Source organism: Stegostoma tigrinum, chromosome 12, assembly GCF_030684315.1.
Source record: "Stegostoma tigrinum isolate sSteTig4 chromosome 12, sSteTig4.hap1, whole genome shotgun sequence".
Lineage (NCBI taxonomy): Eukaryota > Metazoa > Chordata > Chondrichthyes > Orectolobiformes > Stegostomatidae > Stegostoma > Stegostoma tigrinum.
Genome location: NC_081365.1, coordinates 13,457,218 through 13,470,280, shown reverse-complemented (window position 1 = coordinate 13,470,280; position 13,063 = coordinate 13,457,218).

Below are 13,063 nucleotides of genomic sequence, written 5' to 3'. Positions count from 1 at the left end.
TTGCATTATTAAAGCAAATAATTATTAAATGAAAATGCAATAATTCATAAATCTGTACAGTAAGTCATATAAATTCATTCCCTATCTCCAAAGCCCCGTCTCTTCTCCTATGTTGTTCCCTCAGTCCTCCGTCTCCATTCCTCTCCTCTCCATGTTCTCTTCCATCACCTGTGACCCCCTGCCCCCCTCTCTCATCTCCCCATCCCTCTCTCCTCCTCATCCCCTTCCCTCTCCCTTCTCATCCCAATATCAACTCCACACTGGCCTTTCAACCTTACCACCACACTCTGCCTCCTACCACTGCATCAATTTACGATGCACCTTTTCAAAGTACACTGGACCTCATATGTTTTTCTCTTCTTTATCAAATTCCTATGTGGGACCTTGACAAAGACTTTGCTGAAATCCAACAACTGAAAGTTCATTGAAAAGATAGGCTCTTCCACTCTTGTCATTTGCTGGGACATTTAAATCTTGATAATCATTAATTATTCCAAAATACAATCCACTATATTGCAAATAAATATCACTCATTAGTACTGCACTGTTGATGCCTTTTTCAATCTTTGGTCAACACTGATTCTGCTCCTCCCCAACCCTAACTCCAATCATACTATCATGAGAGGTAACTCCACTGTCAAATATCAAATTGATCACTTAACTCTGTTGAAATGATACAGAGCTGTGTCTACTTCCTCACCCTCACTCCATTAGAAAAAAACATCAACATGTGCTTCTCATAAGTAGTAACCATTTAATATTTAAAATTAATTCATTAGAGGTCTTTCGCACAACACAACATGCCCCAGGAAGACAGTGACATAGTGGTAATGCCATGTGGATGCTAATCCAATGGCCAAGGTGAATGCGCTAGATATGGGTTCAAATCAATGATAGCTGCTGATCAAAGCTAATTTCTACAAGAACATGAGGCCACAGATTTAAAACAATTAGCCAAGGTAGGAAAAATGATCTGAAGAGAAAGCCTCTCATTTGTGGTGTATGATCTATAGATTTTTTGTTCATTCCTGCGATGCGGGCATTGCTGGCTGGAGCAGCATTTATTGTCTATTCCTACTTGTCTTTGAGAAGGTCGTGGTGAGCTGCCTTCTTGAATTGTTGTAGCCTATTTGACGCAGGTACACCCATAATGCTGTTAGGGAAGGACTTCCAGGATGTTGACCCAGTGACACTGAAGGGGAATGATGGTATATTTCCAAGTATGGGTGGTAAGTGGCTTGGAGAGGAACCTGCAAGGGGTGGTGTTCCCATTTCTCTGCTGCCGTTGTATTTCTAGATGGAGGTATTTGTAGGTTTGGAAGGTAGTGTCCAAGGTGCTTTGGTGAATTTCTGCAATGCATCTTGTTGACAGTAGACACTGCTGCTACCAAGTGTCGGTGGTGGATAGAGCAAATGTTTGTGGACTTGATGTCAATCAAGCAGGCTGCTTTGTCCTGGATGGTTGTTAAGCTTCTTGACTGTTGTTGTTGAGTGCAACTCCCTCAAGACGCAGCATAATTACCAAGGACGCAGTCACTTATGATCTGCCCATTACCTACTCACCTCACACATTGGACCACAGAACATCATGTGATGATATAGATGTGGGGCTCCAGTACCTGCAATGTTGCATTGGAAGCTACACAGAGGCTCACAGGCACAGCTGAAAAGTAGACATAAAAGTGCCAGAGACCTAGGCCGTTTCTCCCTTTGGCAGTTGTAGTGATGAGACAGTGAAGTGCTCTCTAGCAATTACCCCTGCCATTAATGTAGAAAATATACCCAAAAGATGTCAGTTTCACAGATGATGGAGGGTGCAGGCAACAGCGTTCCCAAGCTTCATTTGAGACATCTACGCTGCCATCTTCAGAGGTGAGGGTGGACTCTCTCATTTCTTTTTCTTTATTCATTCATGGGATATTGCATTTATTGCTCATCCCTAATTGCCCAGACGGCAGTTAAGAATCAACTATATTGCTGTGGGTCTGGAGTCACATGTAGGCCAAACCAGATAAGGATTGCAGTTTCCTTCCTTAAATGATATTAGTGAACCAGATCGGTTTTTCCTGACAATTATCAATGGATTCATGACCATCATTAGAATCTTAATTCCACATACTTATTGAATTCAGATTCCGCCATTTGCCGTGGCCAAGATTTGAACCCGTGCCCCCAGAACATTATCTGGGTCTCTGGAATACCAGCCCAGAGATGGTACCACTTGGCCATCACCTCCCCCTAATAGAGTTACCTTCCTGACTGCTGCCACCATGGATATCTTACTGGTATTTGCAACATACAAATTAGAAATTGTCAGGACCAATGGGTACAGTTTGTGGCAAGTGAAGATGAGATGCACTGTGAGAGATTAGCACTGAAGTGGAAACTGATTCCTCCTTGGTTACTGGTACATAGATGACTATAGGACTAGTCCCAGTCTTTGCCTGACAGGGTCAAGAAACTTTCCTTGGAATGGGTGAGGAGTTGAATGCCAGGCATCCTACCGCACGTCTTGACTCTTTTAGAGTGTTATGAGCAATTTTCTCCAGGACCAACAGAAGGTGAGTTGATTGCTTCTGTTTTGTGGTTTTAGAAAAGGTGGCAAAATATCCCAAGTGAAAGAGCAGCACTGAGAGCGGCAAGGTTAGCAGTGAGGAAGGGGAGTGTATTGGGGCATTGTTAGAATGGGCGGGAAAGTCTGAGGGAAAACATTGCATGCAATAGTGAGACACATAGAGCATGACCCCTTGGAGGAGATGGATGTAGTGGCAGATGGTAGTAATTAGCATGCAGAATAGAGAAGGTCATTGGAGAGGGTACCATTAGGATACTATAGGTAGTCAGTGAAGTGAGTTTGGAGCAATAGCGCAAGAAAACACATGGAATATGACAAAAATAGCACTTGGCCAAAATATAGTGAGATTCAGCCCACGGTTTCTCCAGAAGAAAGGTGATTGTTTTGGAAGTTGAAAAGTCTAGATCAGAAGTGTTTGGTCAGAATTCTGAAGGGGTTATTTGAGGTTGAGCAAGTTTAAGCTTAGTTGTATTAATAACCAAAAGACGAGTAAACTCTCAACAACAAGAATTGGAAGAAAAGTTGTCATACTTTGGTATAACAGTGAAGAGAATTCTCTTTGGTGTTTAACAGCTATAAAGTGTTCATGCTGGGCTAGCTGGGATTATATTTTTATGGTTCATTTTAAAATCTTTCAAATTCTGTTCTATGTAAAATTTTAGTTTATTCTGCTTTATCTACACCTCTTTTGCCCAGTAAACTTTTCTTTTAAGGTTAAAAGTAATCTATTGCATTACATGCTTTTGTTTCAATTTAAAATACACCTCATTAAACAAAAACTAAGAATAAATGATCCATCAAGACAGACTTCAGTATGGAATCAGACTTATCTACTAATAGCTTCATCTGGGATCATAACACATGTAATGAGCAGTTAGAATTGAGATATACTTACAGCACAGAGGAGCCAGGTTTAATTAAGAACAATATACATAGTCACAAAAGGGAGCCCGATAACACCAGGTGAGATTCTTATGTGGACAGCTTATGTAGATAAATGTGGCTGAATGCCATCTTTCTACACTGTCATGATTCAGTAAAGTCCCAAATTAATTGAGGAATTTAATAAGAACACAAACCGATTCCTAGATAACAAAGTATGGAGCTGGATGAACACAGCAGGCCAAGCAGCATCTCAGGAGCACAAAAGCTTATGTTTTGGGCCTAGACCCTTCATCAGAGACCTCTCTGATGAAGGGTCTAGGCCCGAAACATCAGCTTTTGTGCTCCTGAGATGCTGCTTGGCTTGCAGTGTTCATCCAGCTTCACACTTAGTTATCTTGGATTCTCCAGCATCTGCAGTTCCCATTATCTCTGATCACAAACCAACTCCTATCTAGTTAGCACTGCTGCCATGGTCCCGGGTTCGATTCCAGCCTCAGGCGACTGCCTGTGTAGAGTTTGCACATTCTCCTCGTGTCTGCATGGGTTTCCTCCAGGTTGTCTGATTTCCTCCCTCAGTCCAAAGATGTATAGGGTAGGTGGATTGGCCATGCAAAATTGCCCATAGTGCCCTGGGATGTTTAGGTTAGGAAACGTAGACATGGGAAATTCAGGGGTAGGGGAATGGATCTAGTGTGGGATGTTCTGCAGAGGGGCAGTGTGGGCATGTGGGGCTAAATGGCCTGTTTCCACACTGTAGGGATTCTATGATTCTCTGAATAGGAGCTATTGCAGATGAAATTGTTTCATGAATGTTAATGTAAAATAGGTGATAGAGATTTTAACATTTCCTCCTCATTGCTCTATTATGTCTTCCATTGAAGTGAAACGTTTCATTGTGACCCAAGACTAATTTTCTTCGATATAGGATATGTTAGCTGCCAATGAGTCTGAGTTATATGAATCGAAATTTCAGAACAATTCTGACTGTAAAATGGCCTTGTGTGATCTCAACTTTAAATGATTTCATGTCCTCCATCACCTTATATTAATTCCTGTAAAATTTAAAAGTTAGCAAAGCGCTCAGTCATGGATTAGACCTGTGTAGGTCACTAGCATTGCCACAGGTACAATCAGGCACTTACAGGGTTATTGCCTTGGCTTTGACGGAGAGCAGGACGTCAGAGGAATGACATGAATTACCTTGGTTGTTATTGTTGGCTCAATGAAAAAGGAAATTGTCAAGCAGAGAGCTTGCAAGTCTCACTAAATGAACAGCTATGTACAGATGAGTGGAATGCTCCACTCAAGCCTCAAAGGATAGGGATTGGTCAACAGTGTGCTTCTATAATGGCATCTGTGTGTGTGGGTGTGCTAATAATGCCAGTCACTGACGTCAGGATTGTATTCAGTCATCAGCAATAGCCTAAAATATCATCAAACTCTAGAAGCTTTAGAGGTGTTATTATTGCACAGGCTAATACACCTGGAAGCACTTTTCTGACTTAAAGTCTTCTTCACTAGTGTTTAAATGTCTGTTCCATACTTACCTCTAAGTTTTAACATGCTGCAATCAAAAGCAGTGAAATTTTTCACTTGCTTCAGTCTTATTTTGCAATCTGCAAGCTTTAAAGTTCGAAATTTAGAGTTAGCTCTGCAGTCTGGTAAATTTCATGGCCTTTCCTAGTTGATGGTCTGCATCTACGTTTTTTGGAGAAGTGTCAATTGTATTGATGTTTCTCACCAACTCCCATTGTTATTTGAACTTACTTGCTGCAGGCAGAATATTTTGTTTCACAATGTATCTTTTTTCATTATGAATTTTTATAAATGTACCTTTCAATCATTTAAGAAGAATGAACACATTCAGCAGTGGCATGTAGTAAATTAGTTATTAAGGGCAGTTGTCCAGGCCCAGAATACACTTGAAATCCAGTCCTTATTTAAGGTTTCAACAATTTAAATTGTGATTGTTGATAACACTGAATTGTATTTAGATGGCATCTTTAGTAAAGTAGCCCTAGACACTTCGCAGGAACTTCAGCAAAAAAAATGACACTGAGTCAAAGTAGGAAATATTAGAAGTGGCCACTAAAAACTCATGCAAAGAATTTCTTGATAGATGAGAAAGACGTGGACAGGATGCTTTAGTACAGGAAGTGTAGGGCTTGAGGAGATGATGGAGATAATGTGGCATGAGGCTATGAAGAAATATAAACACATGAATTTTACAAGTGAAGCATTGACATTGCAGAAACTGACAAGTCAAAAAGCTAAAGGTCAAAGTTCTGAAAAACAGTTCAATCATGCTTGGAGTAGACTTGAAAGATTACCTCTGTTTCTCTGTCCGCAGATGCTGCCAGATCCGCTGAGTTCCTCCAACATGTTCTGTTTCTTTTCTTTCATATTTCCAGCATTCACAGTCTTTTGTTTTTGATTTGAATTGATTTGATTGATTGATTGATTGCCATGTGTACCTAAGTACAGTGAAAAGCTGTTTGTGAGCAGTACTGGTAGATCATAGTAAGCAAGAAGATACAGATCATAGGATATAGCAAGAGCTGCAGGTTCTGGAGTCAGAGATAATGCAGTGTGGAGCTGGAGGAACACAGTAGGCCAGGCAGCATCAGAGGTGCAGGAAAGCTGACATTTCAGGTCATAACCCTTCTTCAGAAATGGGGAGGGTTAAGGGAGCTGGGAAAGAGATCCATTGAGGTCTTTCCAGAGGGAGGAGGGCAACTTCTTCAAGGTGGGCATCCTTGAAAAAGGCTTTGCAGACAGAGTGAGGCATACAGGTTACACCTCACTGGATGTGCACAAAGTGAGCTTTTATGCTTTAGCACAAGCTTAATATTTGAATGAGATTCATTAGGAGTTGAGGTATGAACAGCAGAGTTTGTATGAATATCAGATTACAGAAGAGAGTCTAGCTGAGAGACAAAGTCAATGTAGAAATCATGCTCTCGGTGTAAATTATTAGGATTGTATAGAAAGATAGAAAGCCATGATTGTATCCATAAGGCAAAGGATAGAAACAATTAGGAAATCAAACACTTTTTCGCTGGGGACATGTTCTCAGGACCATATATTTCTGCATCAAGAGTAACACAGGCAGCTACAGAGTAAACAATACCCTTCCTGCTGCCTCAACAGTGAGTCTGGGCCTCAAGTATAGAATCCCATCTTTAATCTCTCTGTTATTTCCATTTCCCCATGCCAGCCATCCTTGGTGGTCTCTCAGAGTAAGCCTGCTGAATTTTTGTACTGCAAGTCTATATCCATGAGGAACTTAATGAGTATCTCGAGGTCGTTTCACTTGGGATCTTTCCTGTCAGGAAGAGAGGCTTTCCAAACCAGAGACAAAAACACAGGAAGATAATCCATTATACCACCCACTGGGCTGGTACTGTTACTGGTTCTAATCAAATTCTGAATTACTGAGGAGAGTGACTTTAGGGGAGGTGTATAATGAGCATTTTTAATTCTGCACTTTCAAGTCATGCCAATATCCACCTATTGATGGGGATGACAGATTAATGGAGGAGAAGGCAGCAATTTCAACTTTTGCGTAGAAGCGACTGGCTTTTTTAAGGTTTTACTGTCAGCACTGCATGTTGCAATTTCTTCAAAACATAATCCAGATACCTCATGAATTCCTGGAAGTTATTAGCAAACCGAATAATACCATCCAAACAAACTAACCATGCTTGCACTGAAGGTCAGCCAATACCTAAACCATTCGGAATGTATTTAGAGGAATGACCTAATTCATATAACATCATAATAAATACACATAGTTTTCTCTGTGTTGTGGATATCTTCTCCATTTTCTTCATGCACTGCGTGTAGCCTAGAGAAGGTAGGCAAAAGATCGACAAAACCGATGTGATTGTGAATGCATCTTAGAAAAGATTGGTAAACCTCAAGATTCAAAATACAGAAAGGTGAAGGTTAAAGAGAGGAATCTCATTGAGATAAATAATGAGTTAACAAGGTGTAGAGCAGGATGAACACAGCAGGCCAAGCAGCATCAGAGGAGCAGGAAAGCTGACGTTTCGTGCCTAGAACCCGCTTCAGAAAATTTCAGAAAACCTGAAACGTCAGCTTTCCAGCTCCTCTGTTGCTCCTTGGCCTGCTGTGTTCCTCCAGCTCAACACCTTGTTATCTCAGATTCTCCAGCATCTGCAGTTTCTATTATCTCTGAGTTAAATAATTGTTCTGTGCTGCATATTCTATAAAATGAAGTGTAATGTCAGAATAGTTAGATACATTAATCTCTGAATATTGCCTGATGTTGGCAAAAGTAGAAACAAAGAACATGCAGTAAATTGAATGACAAGTAAGCTTACAACAGGCCAGGCGATTTCACATGGCTGTACTTGGTTAACTAGAGAACACAATCAGTCTCTTTTTGCCTTCTCATCTGTCTTTTTTTTCCATATCGATGTTTCTTTCTTCTTTGTGACTTCATCTATTTCAATCTTATTCCTCATTCCTTTGAGGTGGACAGTGGTATGTTGCTGTGACAGCACCATAGTTTCAAAATTCAACATTTTTCAAAAATTAACCAAATTACATAAAGAAATAATGGTATTTTTCTCTCCGGTATTCCTTTCCTGTCTGCCTCCTCCTTTCTCATGGATGTAAGGAATTATCAATTACCATCTGTAACCCTCAACTGCATGAATACAAAATTGGTGAAGGGACAGTAGGCAGTGTGTAGATACCTCTGGACATAAGAGTTGGAGCAGGCAAATCAAAACTTCTCTGCCATTTCATTTGATCTTGTCTGATCACCTATCCCTAATCTAATTATCTTTATTATGCCCATGTCTATTGATGTTATTAGTCTATCCATTTCTATCGCGAATATGCTCAATGATTCAATTTCAATAGCGTAATGGTGAACAGCTTTCCCCCTTGTGGGGAAGTGTGCCCGAGTATCTGTTGTATGGGCAATGCAGCTCAAAATGCTGAATGAGTTGCTGCAAATGATGATTGTTGCTGCCGGTACTTCCTGTAGGAAACTACAGCACAGTAGAGGAAAAACAATTCCTAATCTAACTAGAAGAGACTTCTTACTTAAGCAATTATAGTTATTTTTTCCAAATAAAAACCAAGTTCTGAGGAAGGGTCACCGGGCCTGAAACGTTAACTCTGTTTCCTCCTTCACAGATGTTGCCAGACCTGCTGAGCTTTTCCAGCAACTTTGTTTTTGATAGTTTTGTTTTCCATGTTATCAGTGAGTTCCTGGTTACATTGGTATTGTAAACATTGTTACAAAGATTATGAGAAGGCGGTGGATGTTGGGTCTCACTCTTTCAAGATCCTAAACGTTTTTGCCCAGAATTCAATCAGGTATCACCATAATGGGTCATGTTATAGCAGTCCTTATATTAACCCTTTAAAATACTTTAAAACCCAAATACAACAATATTCCCAGGAGTTGAAGTTGAAACCATTGCTGTTTTTAGTCCATACAACTGACCTTGACTTGGCTAGAGAGAACAAGACATGAAACTGTTCTTGGAAATGCATTAATTAGTTCGGAAAAAGTTGCAGGCTGATGAAATGAGCAGTCGCATGGCAGATGAAATTAACAATTTAGAATTGTGAAGAGGTTCTTTGAGGTTGAAAGAGCGATTTAGATGAAATGGCCAAGCTTAAAGAGCTTACAGGAACACAACCCTGAGACGGTGTGCCCACATGTCTTTGAGGGAAGCAAGACATAGTTCCCTGATTTTATTAATGGAGACTTGTGATGAAAAAGCAAGAAACTTATAAACCTTAATAAAACATTGGTTAGATCTTAAAAATCCATCTGGTCCACTAGTTGCCCTTAGGGAAGGAAATCTGCCGTCCTTATCTGATTTGGCCTACATGTGATTCTGGACCCATAGCAATTTGATTGACTTTGAAGTGTTCAGACATGACCTAGCAGGCCACTCAAGGGCAACTACAGATGGGTAACAAATGTTGGTCTAGCCAGTGATAGCCATATGCAATGAATAAAAGAAAGAATATAATGGGTACAACATTCCATTCCATTTGTAAATCCTAAGATGTTGAAACGGCTTGCGCCCGTGTACTGCAAGAACTGGACAACATTCAGATTTCTGCTACTAAGTCACAATACCACTGGTACAATACAAGTGCCAAGAAAGGCCATCTTCAACAGGACAAAATCTGTCACTCAGCCCACCCCCAATGCAATGGATTTTATGAGAGTTCTCTAGTTTCAAACCTGTCACTGTGGGACCATAACATCTAGTCCACTGTAGCATTAGAAATGATGCGGCTAGGACAGAATTCACATGGCAAGAGGTGAGAATTGATTTCACAGAATAAGTGAAAATGACCTGGAATTCACTGCCTATGAGAGTGATGGAAATGGAGGCTATCAATGATTTCAAAAGGAAGTTGGAGAGAACAAAAGTAATAGACCTGATTGGATTGTTCTATGGAATGTTAATACCAACTCAATGGACTGAATGTCCTCCTTCATTGCTGTAATGATTCTATAATCCTTCAACTTGACAAATCCTGGTAGTGTACTGACTATGCAATAATATAAGGGCTATACTTGGATAAGTGTTTTCAGAAGAAATTTCAAGTGACTGCTGAGATGCAGCGATCTAGAGAGAGACTTCCAAATGTTGGGGCTCTGAACGGATGGTCAGCAATGGCAGAACCAAACAGGAATTGCACAGGACGCCAGATTTAGAGGATCATTTAGCTGAGAAAAGACAGGTAGCTGATCTACAGCCTACTGCTCATGTGGAAAACATAAATGAAAGGAAAGAACAGATGGCAACAAACAGCCCCTGCAGCTCATTAGCATCACTGTCCACTTCATTAACGCAGTTCCAGTGGAGTTCTATAACGCATCAAACCATTTGCTTTTCTTCAGTGATATTTTTCTCTCCAAGCCTCATTTTTCTTTTCCTATAGATATAGCTGTCCTGCTCATTACACCATACCAAGAACCACAACCAGGCTTGGGATCTCTTGCACTTAATAAATCACAACCTGATTTAAATGGGGCTTAAACTAGGCATGTTTATTTAAGCTTAGACAAGCCACCTGTTAACTGGAAGGAAGAAAAACTGCTTCCAGATGATGTCAGCTAGATGACAGCACTGAGGCTGAAACAGCCTCAGTGAGTCTCCAGGCAGTTCCTTTACTAACACTACAGCTGTGATTAATGTTCTTTCCATACCAAATATGTCCCTTTACATCCCATTCCCTGCTTTCTCAAAGGTTATGATAGATAAAAGTTCACAGTGAGCTCTCTGATACCTTGCAGTTCCATGTATATTGATAATGCCAGAAAGCTAACTCACCTCTCACCAGTTTCTTGTCTGCATAGATTTGCTCTAATCAGAGATGACCTATTTTCTGCTATTAACAACTTCAATTAGCATCTCTATCTTTTCTCTACAACCACTAACACTCCCTCTGTTTTCTGCCATAGGGCACTACTCTCATTTGTTCCATTCGCTTTGACAGCATTTTCGATAACATAAAAGAATCATATTTTCAGCCCCTCGTGTCTGAAGAATAGTCAAATTAGACCTGAAACCTTCATCCTGTTTCTCTCTCCCCAGATGCCACGAGGCCAGTTGAACTTCTTGAGCACTTTCTGTGTTTATTTAAGCTATGTTCACCACAACGTCATGAAATGTGACAGTACGGAAGAAGACTGTTTGGCCCATAATACCCGTGCTGGCCCTTTTAAAGAGTATCCAAATAGTGCCAATATTCAATGTCACTCTTTCCCCAGCTTCATTCTGGAAGTTACTATGAACCTGCCTCCAGCACCTTTTCAGGCTATGAGTTCCAGGTCATAACTATTGAAAGCAATATCTTTTTTACTTGTATTCGCACTGTGGAGGCCTAGTTGCAGGAAGAAGTCATAGACATTGGCACGCATCCCATATGATGGCATTAAGAGTTGGGTATAGGCATCTGAAAATACCTCAAAAGGCATCAAAAGTCAACCAGACAAAGAAGGCCTTGAGCACAGTGTGGGCCTGACTAGATCAGGGTGGCATGTCCAATTCCTAAAGGACAATCGAGAATGCAAATAAAATCAAAATATCGCAGATGTTGAATTCTGGAATTAAAACAGAAAGTGTCGTAAATATTCAACAGGATTAGCAGCGTCTGTAGAAAGAAGCAGATTGAAAGGGCTACTTATTTTGGAACATTGTAGTGTGCTTTAATCGTACCCCACCTTCTTCCTCCCCAAACCCAGAAGAAATTTGCAGACAAACCAACTTTGTAAAAGGCTGACGTCGAGCAATAACAAAAATCCTCAACAATATGAGTGCTAGACTTTCACCCCCTTGAGGAATGAGGCCCTGCCCTTGAGAACTACTGATCCATCTGTTTGGTCATCAGGTGCTAGGAGCTACCTCCTTGTGTTAATCACTCTGTGTGACTTTTAAGGCAATATTGTTTAGTTTGTCTTTTTACTAGTTTAAAATGTAACCTCGCCAACAACCCCAGCCCTACCCCTGTTATAGAGTCAAAATGTAAATTATGAATCAATATTCCAGATCTACCTTTTACTGCACACTTTTCTATCATATTATTTGAATACAGGAGCAAGGCATTTCTTGCTGCAATTATACAGCACGTTGATGAGGTCACATCACAGAATATTGAATGGAGTTTTGATCTCCATATCTGAGAAATGATGTTCTTGTTATGGAGGGAATGCAGTGAAGGCTTACCAGACTGGAATGACAAGACTGATGTAACAGGAGAGATTAAGTTGGTTAGGATTTTGGAAGTGGAATTCGGAAGAATGAAAAGGGATCTCATAGAAACATATAACATTCTAACAGGACTAAACAGGCTAGATACAAGAAGGATGCTCCATCTGGTGGAGAAGTACACACTCAAGGGTCATAATTTAATGATAAGGAGCAATCCTTTTAGGACTGAGATGAGGAGAAAATTCTTCACCCAAAGAGTGGTGAGCCTGTGGAATTCTGTGCCATGGAAGGTAGTTCAGGCCAAAATACTGCTGTGGAAGTAGGCCCTTTGCGTAAAGATGATCAAGGGACATGGGAGGAGTGCAGGAATAGGGTGCTAAGCTCAGTGATGAACCATGATCATATTGAATGGCAGAACAGGCTCAGGGGGTTGAACTGTGTAATCCTGCTCCTATCTTGTATGAGATTCTGTTCATATGACCTGAGTCTTCCTGTCAGAGAGTGAAATTTAGTTTGCTATAGGACTAGAATAGAAGAGTAGAACCAAGATTTGACACAGGCCCAGTGGTCAGGATGGCCCTATTCTGTGCTGTTTGATTTAGTGATTGTCTAAGCACTTCTGCTTGTGGTCATCTCACTTTTGTTTAAATGTTTTCTGAGTCTCATGCATATTCCACAACAAGTTTATTCATTCAGATTGTAATGGCTGTATTGGTATACAGACACACTCCAAACTCGCCCCTTGGCTCTGAGAGCAAGTCTCAGAGGGCCCAGTTTGGAAGTGAGCCTTGAAAAGAAGCTACAAGTACAAAAAGTGCATCTTTTTAAAGAATGAATAATGATATAAACAATGCATTGCAACTTAGCTCCCTTTACAAAACCT